The sequence below is a fragment of the Nannospalax galili genome, unplaced genomic scaffold (assembly GCF_000622305.1).
Source record: "Nannospalax galili isolate Female #2095 unplaced genomic scaffold, S.galili_v1.0 scaffold54, whole genome shotgun sequence".
Taxonomy (NCBI): Eukaryota; Metazoa; Chordata; class Mammalia; order Rodentia; family Spalacidae; genus Nannospalax; species Nannospalax galili.
In genome coordinates, this window is record NW_008341028.1 from 5,724,963 (window position 1) to 5,738,845 (window position 13,883).

General features: G+C 45.7%; 1 pseudogene; it reads left to right on the plus strand.

The window, feature by feature from the left end:
• LOC103736900 overlaps window positions 1–1,996 on the plus strand; it is a 4,185-nt pseudogene extending 2,189 nt beyond the window's left edge.
• Window positions 1,997–13,883: the final 11,887 nt, after the last annotated feature.

Consider the following 13,883-nt stretch of genomic DNA (forward strand, 5'->3'; position numbering starts at 1 on the left):
CTTACAGGGTTTATACTGATTTCAGTATAGTGTAACTGTATTAATTCAACTATGAACCTAAAAATTTACAGCTACTTTTGAAAGAGATGTATCTATGCTCTGGAAATTGTTATTGGATATGTTAAAGCTGTAAAGGAATGTTTCTTCTAATGTGGTTTAAATTTTTTAAAATTTATTTTATGTGTATGAGTGTCTTCCCTGCATGTATGTAAGTGCACCCATATCAGTGTATCAGTGCCCATGGAGGGCAGAAGAGGGCATTGGATCTCCTGGAACTGGAGTTACTGACGGGCTTTTAGCTGCCATGTGGGTGCCAGGATTCAACCGAGGCCTTCTGCAAGAACAGCCAGTGCTCTTAACTGCCGAGCTTCTCTCCAACCCAATAAATGTAATTCTTAAAAATCATTTTTAAGCTTGGCATGGTGGCATAGGCCTTTAATCTCAGCACTCAGGAGGCAGAGGCAGGTAGATCTTTGAGAGATCAAGGCCAGCCTGGAGCTACATGGCAAGTTCCAGGCCAACTGAGGCTACAGGGAGGCCTTGTCTCAAAAAAAAAATTTTTTTTTAAGTTTATGTATATGCGTGTTTTTTATGTATATGCATGTATGTAAGTGTACCACGTGCATGCCTGGTGCCTGCAGAGCCAGAAGAAGGCATCAGACTTCTGGAATTAGAGTTACAGATGGTTGTGAGCCACCATGTGGATGCTTGGAACTGAACCTAAGTCCTCTGCAAGAGCAGCCAGTGTTCTTAACTGCTGAGCCATCTCTCCAGGGCCAATAAGTACTTTTATAAAATAATCATAAAAAAGACAAGGAGGACAGCTCCTGAGAAATGACACCTAAGGTTGACCTCTGGCCTCCACAAGCCCCTGTGTGCATAATCATGCACACGCAGGAATTTGCACATACCTGCATGTGCTACACACAGAGAAAGAAAGAGTGAGGGAGAGAGGGAGGGAAGGAGGGAAGGAAGGAAGAAAGAAAGAAGAAATAAAAGAACAAGAAAGCAAAGAAAGTGAATGAGCCAGGCTCTGGAGAATTAGGACCGTCCTCATTGATTGAATTTGATTCTCCCTAAAGGTGCTGTCTTTGCTCTGATGACTAGTGGTGTATGTACTGCCCATTTGTGAAACAGAAGTTTTGTGGGCATGCTGGCCATCACAGATTTTACCAATATCCTGTACCCAAACTGTATGTCAGCCTATAGGTTGGAAGACCCCAGATGGAAACTTGGAGAGAGGCGAAGCTACAGGATTTATTTAAGCTGCTTCTCTACCTTTCTCCTTATGCCCATTTGTTTGATGCTTTCTCTTAATTCCAAATAAGATCCATAGGCTGCCAGTTATTGACCCAGGCAATATCTCATATGTCCTTACAAGCATCCTCAAGTTCTACAAATTGTTTATCACTGAGTTCCCCAAGCCAGAATCCATGTCCAAGTCTCTGGAAGAGATACAGGTTGGCATTTACAGTAATATTACTACAGGTAGCACTACCACCCCCATCTATGTGGCTCTGGACCTCTTTGTGCAGCTCCAAGTCTCTGCCCTGCCAGTGGTGGCTGAGAAAGGCTATGTGGCAGATATCTATTCCAAGTCTGATGTGATATCAGCAGCAGAAAAGACCTACAACTTAGATGTATCTGTGATCAAAGCCATGCAACATAGGCTGCACTACCCCAAGGAGGCTCTCAAGAGCTATCCTTCATGAGACTCTGGAACCTGTCACCAACAGGTTGGTGGTGACAGAGGTTCACTATCTGGTAGTGATGGATGAGAGTCACGTACATGCTCAAGGGAATTTTATCACTCTTTGATACCCTGCAGGTGCTGATAGAGAGAAGAAGCCATGAGCATGGGAAGGGACGGGCAGTACCAAGGGAGATGCCTCCCTCATTGCCTGGGAGAGCCGAGTCTCTTCCCTCTTGGGTGTCCTCAACCTGCTATCTGGGAGCTAGAGGAGACTTGGGGGAAAAGGAGGATAAGGACTTTTAGCTACCCTTACCCTTATACATACAGTTGAGAAAAACTTTCAACCTAACCAATGCCAGCCCCTGTCCCTTTGGTCACCTGGTCAACATATCAAGTTCCATCCAGGCCAGCTGGGACTATGGGAGACCCTGTCTCAAAATCAAAAGAAAAATTTTAAAAAGCAGGGGAAAAAAAGAGCGAGTAGGGAAGTGACTCTCTCAGTCACTTGAATTTGAAACCCAGCACCCATGTAAAAAAGCTGGGCATGTTGGCGTGAGCTTGTAGTCCCAGTACAGGGGAGGCAGAGGCAGGCAGATTCTTGGGGCTTACTTTCCACACAGCCTGGCCTACTTGATGGCTTCAGGCCAATGAGAAACGCTGTTGTAAAAAAGAAAAGGGTGGGTCAGTAAGATGGCTCGGCAGGTAGAGACTTGTTTCACCAGCAGTGTTCTCAGTTCCTTCCTAGGACCCATGTATAGCTGGGAAGAAAGAAATGACTCCATAAAGTTGTCCTCTGACCTCCACACCTGTACCTACAAACACATCATGTGTGCAAACACATGCAAAATTGGACAATGCATGGCCTGTGCATACACAAATGAACACGCATACACATGTGCATACACATACACATAAAAAAGTGCTGTGGTTCGTAGCTACTTTTTATTTTTTAAAATTATTTTTATGTGTATGAGCATATTGCCTGCATGCATGTAAATGCACCTGTGTCATGTAGTGCCCGTGGACAAAAGAGGGTGTAGGATTCCTTGGAACTGGAGTTATGAATGGTTGTTGGCCACCATGTAGGTGCTGGGATTTGAACCCAGGTCCTCTGCAAGAGCAGCCAGTACTCTTAACTGCTGAACCATCTCTCCAGCCCCCAGTTTATTTTTATTTTATGTATATGATGTTTTGCCTGTTTGCATTTAAGTGTACCACATGCATGCAATTCCTGCAGAGGCCAGAAGGGGATGTCAGATCTCCTGGAACTGGAGTTAAGGATGGTTATTAGCTTCCATGTGGGTGTTGGGAACAGAACCTAGATCCTTTGCAAGAGCAGGCTATGTTTCTTAACTGCTAAGCCATCTCTCAAGCCCCTGGTAGCTCCTTTTTGAGCTGGATGGTGGTGCATGCTTATAATCCCAGTACTCAGGAATCTGAAGCAGGATGGCCAAGAGTTTGGGGCCAGTGGGGGCTCCATAGCAAGACTGTCTTTAAAATGTTTTTTGTTTTGTTTTGTTTTTAAAAAGACAGCACAGGTCTTTGTACTGTTCAGATGCCCTCCTGCCCTCCATGCAGCTGATTCAGTGGCTAGGCAGACCCTACTCCACTGGACCTGTTCCCATCAGCACCTGTGCCTGCCCTAAACCACCACTCCTATGGAAGGCCACCCTGCCACAGCATACTGGGATGGAGTGATCCCTTTATGAGGCCCCTCTACACCTGGCACAGTGGGCCCCACCTGATCTCTTTGGGGTATCTGGACACTCTACCTGCATGCAGCTGGACACCTGCACTGTGCAACATGGGAGCAGAACCAAGGGGAGGGGATCCTATCACATCACCCACCCCTTTGTAAGCTGCATCCCTTCTGTAGATCTTGGTGATCAGCCTGTCTCACCCACAAGTCCTTTTCCTTGGCACTTCTGCAATCAAAGCACATCTGCCCTGTGACCTGTCCCCTGTGATCTTTCAAACTAAGGCCACAACAGACTAAGCTGTGACAGATGCTCAAGCCCCGGGGCGTCCACTGCTAGTTCCTATCCCATTCCTGGCATGCCCACCCCTGCCTCCATTTCCCTTATACCCCACTGTGCCAGCTGCTTGATTTTATCACTTCCTGACTACGTCTGAAGTATTCTCCTCGCCTGGCCGACTTCCACCTGGGCACACTTTCCTTTTAATGCCTAACCTAAGGCTGCCTCCTTTGTGTAGTCTCTGCTGACCATCTCACTTCCCACTGGCCAGAGAACTAAGAACTCTGGGCTGTTTGTTGAGTGTTGTGTGCCAGGTCCTGGCTCTGCATGCAGTTTCCTCGTTGGCAGGCCCACAGTACTATCATGGAGTTGTCAGATCTAGCTCTATACCATGAAAAGAGGCACCAAGAGGTTAAGTCACTTGCCTAAGGTCACAGAATAGGTAGTGGATCCGAGGAACAGAATGGCAGACTCTCTAGGTCAAAGCCTGTACTCCTCCTTGTTCTCCTGCTTGGTCTCCTGGGAGTTCACTCAGCACTCAGTTTATCTCTCTTCACACTGACCCTTTTTGTTTGTATTCTGTGTCCCTACTGTTAGACTGAGAGCAATTAATGAGCCTGGTTCCTTTGATACTCTCCAGATCCCTGATCTATCAGTGTCAGCCAGGCCTAGGACAATTGCTTGCCCCATGTTGCTTGCTGATGGGCCAGTGGGATCACGATTAGCACTCAGTTTTGCATTGTGACCTTGGACAAGACCCCAAACCTCTCTGGGCTTCGATTTCTTTCTCTGAAAAAAAAAAAAAAAAAAAAAGCTGGGGTTATAATAGACCTAAGCAATACCCTTGTGACATTGTAACGATCAAATTGAACATGCTAGGGCTGGGGAGAGGGCTTAGTGGATAAAGCACTTGTCATAAAAGCATGAGGACAGGAGTTCGGCTCCCCAGAACACTTGTAAAAAACCTGATGCAAGGGGATGGGAAGCTGAGACAGGAGAATCCATGGAAGCTCACAGGCCAGCTAGCCTGGTGTTTGCTGCGGGAGATGGACCTGTATCAAACAAGGGGGAAAGTGACACCCAAGGTTGTTCTCTAACCTGTGTACCATGGACACACACACACTTGTGCTAAAAAGTGAAACACTTTGCTGTCCCGAGGAAATGTTCTGTAGGTGGCTGGGAATTCAACATACAAATGTCAGCGTTTGGTTTGAAGAGAGCAATGTGTCACTAGCTCATCAGTAAAATATGTCACCCTTCCCAAGGGCCTTCCAGTTAAAGATGTTTCATTCAAAGCATCATGAAGTACTGGAAGTCAGCACCCATAGGAAGCAGCGGAGACCAAGCAGAGTCCTATCACTGCAATGGGAGCTGCTGGACCCACTCTTGTTTGTGATACAGAGCTTACCTCTCTCCCAAGATCCCAGAGGTTGAGTCACAGTCCTTACCCTGCCCAGCATCTGTCATCTTCCAGGGACTGGGCCTTACACCAGGGTCCTGGACAGCAGACTGTTCCCACTGCAGCTGTGGAGGGTGGGGTCCGATCAATGGCAGGGTGCCAACTTCAGTTTCCCAAATCACCACCCAGCAACAACCTCTGCCAGGCCTGCACTCCACAGTTTGACCTCACAACAGCTCATAGAGTCAACGTGAAAACCCCATGTTAAGTCCAGGACACCCAGCGAGGGAAGGAGAGGGTCACTCACAATCGCAGTTGTTGGATTTGAACACAGCTCCATCAGATTCCAAGTTCCCTTCTCTTTTCCATGCTCCCCCCTTCGCCCTTGTTTCCTAGGGCAGGAGATTCACATCCAAGACTCATCCAAACTCTGCTTTTGTGCTCAGCAAGAGCTCAATTTCTAAAAGAATTCCGATTTCAAGCAAATACTTATTTCCTTGATTTTAAAATACATCTTCCTCTACAGCCTGGGGATTGAATCCTGAGTTTTGCACATGCTAGGAAAGGTCTTTATCACTGAGCCACACCCCTAGCCTATGTTCATAGATTAAAAAAATAATTAAGGGCCAGTGAGATGTCTCAGCAGGCAGACCAAGCCCCACCCCTGAGTTTGATCCCAAGACCCATATTGTAGAAAGAACTGACTTCCACAAGTTGTCATTTGACCTCCATATGCATGATATGTGCACACTCGTGCACACACACACTCAAAACAGACAAATAAATGTTAAAAAAAATACTTAAAGCAAACTGGGAATGTGGTACATGTCTAAAATCCCATGGGTAACCTCACGCCCACAAGGAAAAATGACTGTCCCCCAGCAACCATAGCTCCTCAGCTAGGGGTGGGGCCTTGTGAGCCCCTCCCCCATTCATGCTGGAACTCTGACTGGTTTGATCAGGGCTGTGACTCTGAGTGCTAGGGCATGTCTTGTCCAGGAGAGAGCATTTCACAGCAATCCTCTGCATTAACTGCTGCCCACTGCAAAACACACTTCTCTGGCCAAGGCTGAGAGCAGCACCAATCTATAGGTATAAAGACATTAGAAGGCAGTTTGACAACATGACCACTTAGCAAGACAACAACTGTAGGGTTCTCCCTAGAGCCTAGGACCATAGTTTTGGGGACAAGGTCTTGCTATGTAATTTAGGCTTTGAAATCTCTATCTCCTCCCCTCAGCCTCCCAAGTGGTGAGAATTACAGGTACATACCACTACGCTTGGCTGATAAAGTCCTTTTTTGGAAAACAGGGCTTCATTTAGCCCAGGCTGGCCTGAAACTCATTATGTAGCCAAGGATGACTTTGACCTTCTGATCCTCTGGCATTTACCTCCTGAGTGCATTAGGATGACTGGGATAACAGGTATGTGCTACCATATCATACTTGAGCTGTTGGGGGTTAAACCCAGGGCTTCATGCATACTAAACAAGCACTCTACCAACTAAGCTACATCCCCAGCCCTAAGATAGATTCTGAATGTGCATTTTGATGTTTCAAATATGAAAGACTTATTAAATGGCAACAACTTAGATTTTAGGGAATTTACTTGTAGGTCTAGCTTGAGAGTTCTAAAGATTGCATGCAAGGGTCCCTCTTTGACTACCAGCTATTCATAGTTTGGTGCCTTTGAGGAGGCCCTTCTACCTCCTTGTGAAATGGGGAGAAAAAGCATCCCCTAGAGGGTTCTTAGTCTCATTCATAAAAAGAATTTAAGAATGGACCCAAATGGAAGCTTTTATGACAATTTTATTAGAATTTTGAGGAAAATCCTCAGGGAGCTGGTAATCTCACTAGCTGCCTTGAGGAGGAGAATGGTGGGGAGAAGGAAAGAAAGCCATGAAGCCGTGCAGGTTTAGAGCCTGTATGGAGGTCAGACATGTGGCTGACTGGATTTTATTATTTTTATTTTATGTGTATGAGTGTATTGCCTGCATGTATGTGAGTGCACCCGTGTTGTGCAATGCCACAGAAGTCAGAAGAAGGCTTCAGATTCCCCTGGAACTGGAGTTAAGGATGGTTTGTAGCTACCATGTGGGTGCCGGGAATCGAACCCGGGTCCTCTGCAAGAGCAGTCAGTGCTCTTAACTGTTGAGCCATCTCTCCAGACCCTAGATTTATTTTTTAATATTTCATTATTTTTATTTCATGTGTGTGCATGTGTATGTGTGTGTGTTGTCACCTGTGACACAGGGTGGAGATCAGAGGACAACCTTGGGGAGTAGGTTCTCTCCACCTTTATGAGAGTTCTGGGGATTGAACTCAGAATGCCAAACTTGTACAGCCAACACTGTTATCTGCTGAGCCATCTCTCTGCCTTATTTATTATTTTTTAGTTAACTTTTTCTAAATCACTTTTTATTTCTTTGTGTGGGGGTGGGGCTTGGGGGGGCACATGGGCGCTTGCATCCATGTATGCATGGGCCACAACCTTCTGGTGGAGGGCAGAAGTCAACCTGTAGGAGTTGGTTCTTTCCTTCCACCATGTGGATTCTGAGAATTGAAATCAGGTTGTTAGGCTTGGTCATTCAGCCATCTTGAAGGCCCTCCAACTTATTTTTTGCAACAGGGCTTCTCACTGAACCACTTGGCTTTTTAATGTGGTTGCTGGGGATTTGAACTCAGGTCCTCATACTCACCGAGCAATCACTTTACCCACTGAGTCATCTCTTCAGGCAGAATTTTGGCCTTTTCATGTACCGTGTTTTCTTCCAGTGAAAGCTCAGCTGCTCCAGATGCAGGAGGGCTGGGGACCTGCACCCTGCCACCCATGCTCCACCCACCTTCCCTCATTTTGGCAAATCCCCCTGCTGAGATGTGGTTTGGGGGAACACTGCTCTGTAAGTAGACAAGGAGCCAGAAGGCTTGGGCAGGAGCAGACTTTTTAAAGCAGCCAGCATTTCTGTGGCAACCACCTCGCAGAGTGGCCTCAGCTCATCTGTGAAGCGGATGGGATGCTTTCGAAGAATCTGTGCAAGCTCTCATATTCTGTGAATACAACCTCCCAGCACTGCACCTCAGAGACTCTTCACTCTGGCTGTACATTAGGATCCCTGAGGGAGTTTATAGAAACTAGATGATGGCGGGACTCTCCTCCCCATTTTGATGTCTTCGATCCTGAGAGGAACACAGACGTTGGTGTTTTTAAAAGCTCCCCAGGCAACTGTAATAGCAAGCAGGTGCAGAAGCAGCGCTCCTCTTGACCTCAAGCCTCAGTGGGGGATAAAAGGGAAGAATCCAATCCTCTGTTCCATCGTCCTCAGTTTCTACTTAGCACCATGCTTTCTGGTCATTATGGCTGTGCTGTGCTGGCATCAGATATTGTCATGCCTCCAGCTTTGTTCTTTTTGTTCAGATGACTTTGGCTATTTGAAGTATGACGTGTGCGTGTGTGTGTGTGTGTGTGTGTGTGTGTGTGTGTGTGTGTGTGTGTACGTGTGTGTTGTGCATGAGGAAACCAGAGGTCAACTTCAGGTGTTGTTCCTCAGGAGCAATCTACCTCATTTTTATTTAAAATTTTTTTGCGTGTGGCATGCTTGTGTTTGGGTATGCACACTCATGAAGAGACAGAACAGGCCAAGGCTGGCTTCCTCTATCACTCTGCCTTGTTGCCTTGGGACAGGATCAGTCACTAAGCCAGAAGCTTATCATTTTGGATAGGCTGGCAGGCCATTGAGCTCTCAGGATCTGCCAGCCCCCCTGGTGCTGGGTTATAGTTGCACACAGGCACCTGGCTTTTTACGTGAGTGCTGGGGATCTGAACTCCGTTCCTCTTGTTCTATAAGTGCCGTTACCCACAGAACCATCCCTCAGGACCTTTTTCTTTCATTTTTTTTTTTTTGGTCTTTTTGAGACAGGGTCTCCCAGTAGTCCCAGCTGTCCTGAAACTCACTATGTAGACCAGGCTGGCCCTGAACTCACAGAGATCTGCCTGCCTCTGCCTCCCGAGTTCTGGGATTAAAGGCGGGCGCCACCACGCCCGGTCATGGCCCTTGTTTTTTTTAAGACAAGGTCTTTCACTGGTCTGGAACTCATCAAGTAGGCTATGCTGGTTGGCCAGCAAGCCCCAGGGATTCACTTGTCTCTACCTCCCCAGCACTGGGATTACATGTGTATTCCACTTGGTCTGGCTTTTTTACATGGGTTCTGGGGATTGAACTCAGGTCCTCATGTTTTTAAAATCATATATATTAGATTCTGTATCTTTTGAGATGACGATATGACTTTTTTCTAGTGCTGGGGATTAAACCTTTTACCACTGAGCTACATCCTGAGCCTGACCATATGGTTTTTATTCTTCATTCTATTAAAAGATTTGCTTAAGTTAAATCATCCTTACATCTATTGGATAAATCCAACTTAACTGTGGTAAATGGTCTTTCTGATGTATTACTGGATTCAAGTTCTAGAATTTTGTTGCATTTTTGCCTTTATGTTCATTAGGACTATTGGGCTGGAGTTTTTTTATGAGCAGAGTAGAGATCCTAGAAACAAATCATATATCTACAGCCAATTAGTGGCAAAAGCACAAAAATAGACACTGGAGAAAGGTCCAAATTAAAAAACAATATTTTATTTATTATTTTATTTTATGCGTATGTGCGTATTGCCTGCATATATGTAAGTGCACCCATGTTGTGCAATGCCTGCAGAGGACAGAGAGGCTGTCAGATTCCCTGGAACTGGAGTCATGGACAGTTGTTGGTTGCCATGTGGTGCTGGAATACAAACCCAGGTCTTCTGCAAGAACAGTCTCTGTTCTTATCTGCTGAGCCATCTCTCCAGCCCCATAGGTCCAAATTTTTAATAAACCTAAAAAAATCAGGTTAGGGGCTGGGGAGATGGTTCAGTTAAGAGCACTGACTGCTCTTACAGAGGACTGGGGTTCAGTTCCCAGCACCTACATGGTGGCCAGCTGTTAGCAATTCCAGTTCCAGGGGATCTGACTGCCTCTCCTAGCTTCTGTGGGCATTGCACACATGGTACACTTACATGCAGGCAAAAACTCATATACATATTTTTAAAAAAAAGATCAGGTTGGGTATGGTGGCACACAATCTTTAATTCCAGCACTCAGGAGGTGGGTGGATCTCTGTGTTCCAGGTCAGACAGGACTACATAGTGAGGTCCTGTTTTGTTTTGTTTTGTTTTAAAAATCAGGCCAGGCGTGGTGGCACACACCTTTAATCCCAGCAAGCCGGAGGCAGAGGCCAGTGGATCTCTGTGAGTTCAAAGCCAGCCTGGTTTACATAGCGAGTTCCAGGCCAGCTGGGGCTACAGGGAGACCCTGTCTCAAAAACAAACAAAACAAAACAAAAAATCAGGGGCTGCAAGATGGCTCAGTGGTTAAGAGCCCTGGCTGTTCTTGCAGAGGACCTGGGCTCCATTCCCAGTACCCACATGGAGACTAACAACTGTCTGTAACTCCAGTTCCAGGGGAATCTGATGCTCTCTTCTGACCTGATGCTCTCTTCTGACCTCTGTGGGCACTGCATGACACGGGTGCACTTACATACATGCAGACAATACACTCATACATACAAAATAAAAGCAATAAAATAAAATAAAAATCAAATGGTGAATGAAGCCTTTCTCATTCTATACAAAAAACAACTAAAAATGGATGAAAGGTCTAAATCTAATACCTAAAACTGTGAAACTACTAGAAGAAAACAGGGGAAATAACTGTTCAAGACAGCTATATAAAGCTGGGCATGGTGGCACTCTGGAGGCTGAGGTAGGAGGATCTTGTGTTGGAGGCCAGTCTGGTCTATGTAGTGACATCTAGTCTCCAATAAAAATAAACTCCCCCTCCTTCCTAAAACCAAAAACCAATGAAACAAAAACAAATGACCAATACATATACAAGAGTGCTTACTATTATTAGCTACCAGGGAAATGCAAAACTCTCATATAACCCCTAGTCAAAAATGGCTATTATTAAAACAAACAAAAACCGAACAAAAATGCCAAGGACAATGTGGAGAAAAAAATGCAAGAATGCAAATTGGGGCCATGTGCTATACAACTGAGCTACATCCTCAGCTCTCTTATATAGTTATTTTGTGCGTGTGTGCATATGTGTAGATGCTCAGGCTACAGTATTTGTGTAGAGATCAAAGGACAATCTTTGAGAGTCAGCTCTCTCCTACCATGTGGGTCCCAGGGATCAAACTCAGGTCTCCAGGCTGGGGGACAAGCACCTTTACCCATGGACCCATCTCATTGGCCCAAGTATCTATTATTTGGAAATTTTGAGTATTCATATATCTAGTACGTGATTCCTACACATCTGACTCCACAGGAGGCATGGGGAGAATTAAGGCAGCCTAGGAATGCTGCTTTCTGTCTGTAATCTAACTGGAGAAAGAACCAGCAGTGAACAATATGGCATAAAATGAAAGGTGAAATCTGAGATAAGCTTTACTGAATTCTTGGAGTGTCAGACACCAGGTGCTTTCTGGGTGCTGCTAACCTAAACCACTGTCTGCTGAGGAAGGTTCCATTATTCCCATTTCACACTTAGGAACACTGAGGGTCAGAATAGTGTATAAATGTGTCAAATCCAGAAATCTAGTAAGGAGCAATGGTGAAGACAGGCTCTAAAGTTAATGTTGGTGTCATTTTGCTTTTCCACCTCTCTTGGGTAGCAATACCAGTTCTGAGAACCTGGCTCTCATGGAGACCTATGCTATGGAAAGACATCCTCAGGATGCATGTAGGTATGCAGTCTAGCACATGCTGAGGAAAGGGAAAGTAAGGCCAGGTCATGTGACACACGTCCTTCCTACCACACCTCCCAGATAGGGTCTTGCTATATTGCCCAGGCTACTCTAAGATTCCTGGGCTTATATGGTCCTCCTGCCTCAGCTGCTTGAATAGCTGGGACCACAGGTGCATACTGCTATGCCTAGCTGATTTTGTTTTTGTTTTTGTGGCTAGGGTCTCCCTGTAGCCCCAGCTGGCCTTGAATTTACAGAGATCTGCCTGCCTCTGGAGTGCTGGGATTAAAGGTGTGTGATGCCTGGCCTGATTCTTTTTTTGAGATGAAGTCTCACTATGTAGTCCCAACTGGCCTGGAATTCACTATGTAGACCAGGCTGGCCTCTAACTCATAGAGATCTGTCTGCCTTTGCCTTCTAAACACTGGGATTAAAGGCATGCACCAGCCAGGCCTGCCTGGCGCTGCTGATTCTTTCAAAATTTGCTTTCTTGCTGTTGCATTATAGCCCAATGTGGACTCTTGTGATCCTCCTCCCTCAGTTTCCCCAGCATTGAAATTATAGGTATGTACTATCCTATCACATCCTGCTCAGAAGTTTTTTTTTCTCTTGAGATGTTGGAGATTGAATTTAGGCTTTGTGTACGCTAGACAAGTACTCTACTGTTGTGCTATATCCCCCCGTGATGACAGTCTTTGTTTTTGTGAGGCAGGGTATTGCAATGTAGCCCTGGCTTGGTACTTGATATGCAGCCCAGGCTGGTCTTGAATTTGCAGCAAGCCTCTTACCTCAGCCTCTCAAGTGCTGAGATTATAGGCATATACCACTACCCCTAGTTTGTTGATAGTTTTGAATATGAGGCAGAACTTGGATCAGTTTGGGAACTGGAACAGTACCCAATGAATGGTTTGAATGAGTTAATTAGCTTGCCTTTACAGAGTGGTGGGTCCTACAGGGAATATCTGTGGGGTGGGAGGTGAAGTTTGTTCTGAGACTTGCTGAGGACAAAAACCAGGTCTTCTTCAGTTTTCTCATGGTGTAACACAGGCTCCCATATGATTGCTGCTAAATATTTGCTGAATGAAAGTTAAGTGCTTCTTTGAGACTGCTTGGAATTCTTCACACCAAACTCTGGCTAGGGAGAGGGCAGCTGCAGTTATGTATCGTGAGACAAGACTTACTGGACAGAAGTGGTGATAGGAATAAGAACAGACTGGACTGTAGAGATGATTCAGAGTAGTTAATTGCACTATGGTGGTGCAACACCTTTAATCCCAGCACTCAGGAGGCAGAGGCAGGTTTGAGACTAGCCTAGTCTACATATTGAATTCCAGGCCAGGACTACACAGTGAGATCCTGCCATAAACAAACCCAGTTAACTGGCAAGGCCAACATCACACCACAGAGCTCATATGTGGGCGTAGGGATACTTATTGCAACATGCTGGTTAACTAAGTCAACAAAGAGAGCTCATTTTACCAAAGAGCCGTGTGGTTTCCAGAACCATCTGGGCCAGGGGACTTTCCTGCAAAGAATGGCACCTGAGTAGAATATTAAACTATGCCAGCTCTGAAAGGTGTTTCTCCAATGGTGTGTGTGTGTGTCTATTGAGCACTGGCTAGAGTCAACCATCCTGATTGTTTCCCTAAATGTCCATCTCAAGAAATCAAGTCCAGGAGTTAATAAAAAAGCATGCTTCAGAAAGAAGACAAACCCAGGGATCCTGGTGCCTGTCCTGGAACTGAAGCCTCTCTATTTCTTTTACTCAGGTTTTATTTTTTTCTGAATGGCAAGGCCAGGACTCCAGTTCTGTGGTCAGGCTGATGAACACTTAAATCCTAGCAACTTCTCAAATCATACCAACTCTAGATAAAGCCATACTGTGGTTATAAGATTCTCACATGTGGCTGGTTTAACTCCAGAGGTGTGCTGGATAGCTTTAGTGTTAGCTTGACACACCTGGGTTGAGGGAGCCTCAATTGGGGAATTGCGTCTACTGGACTGGCCTGTGGCCATGTCTGAGGGGCATCTTCT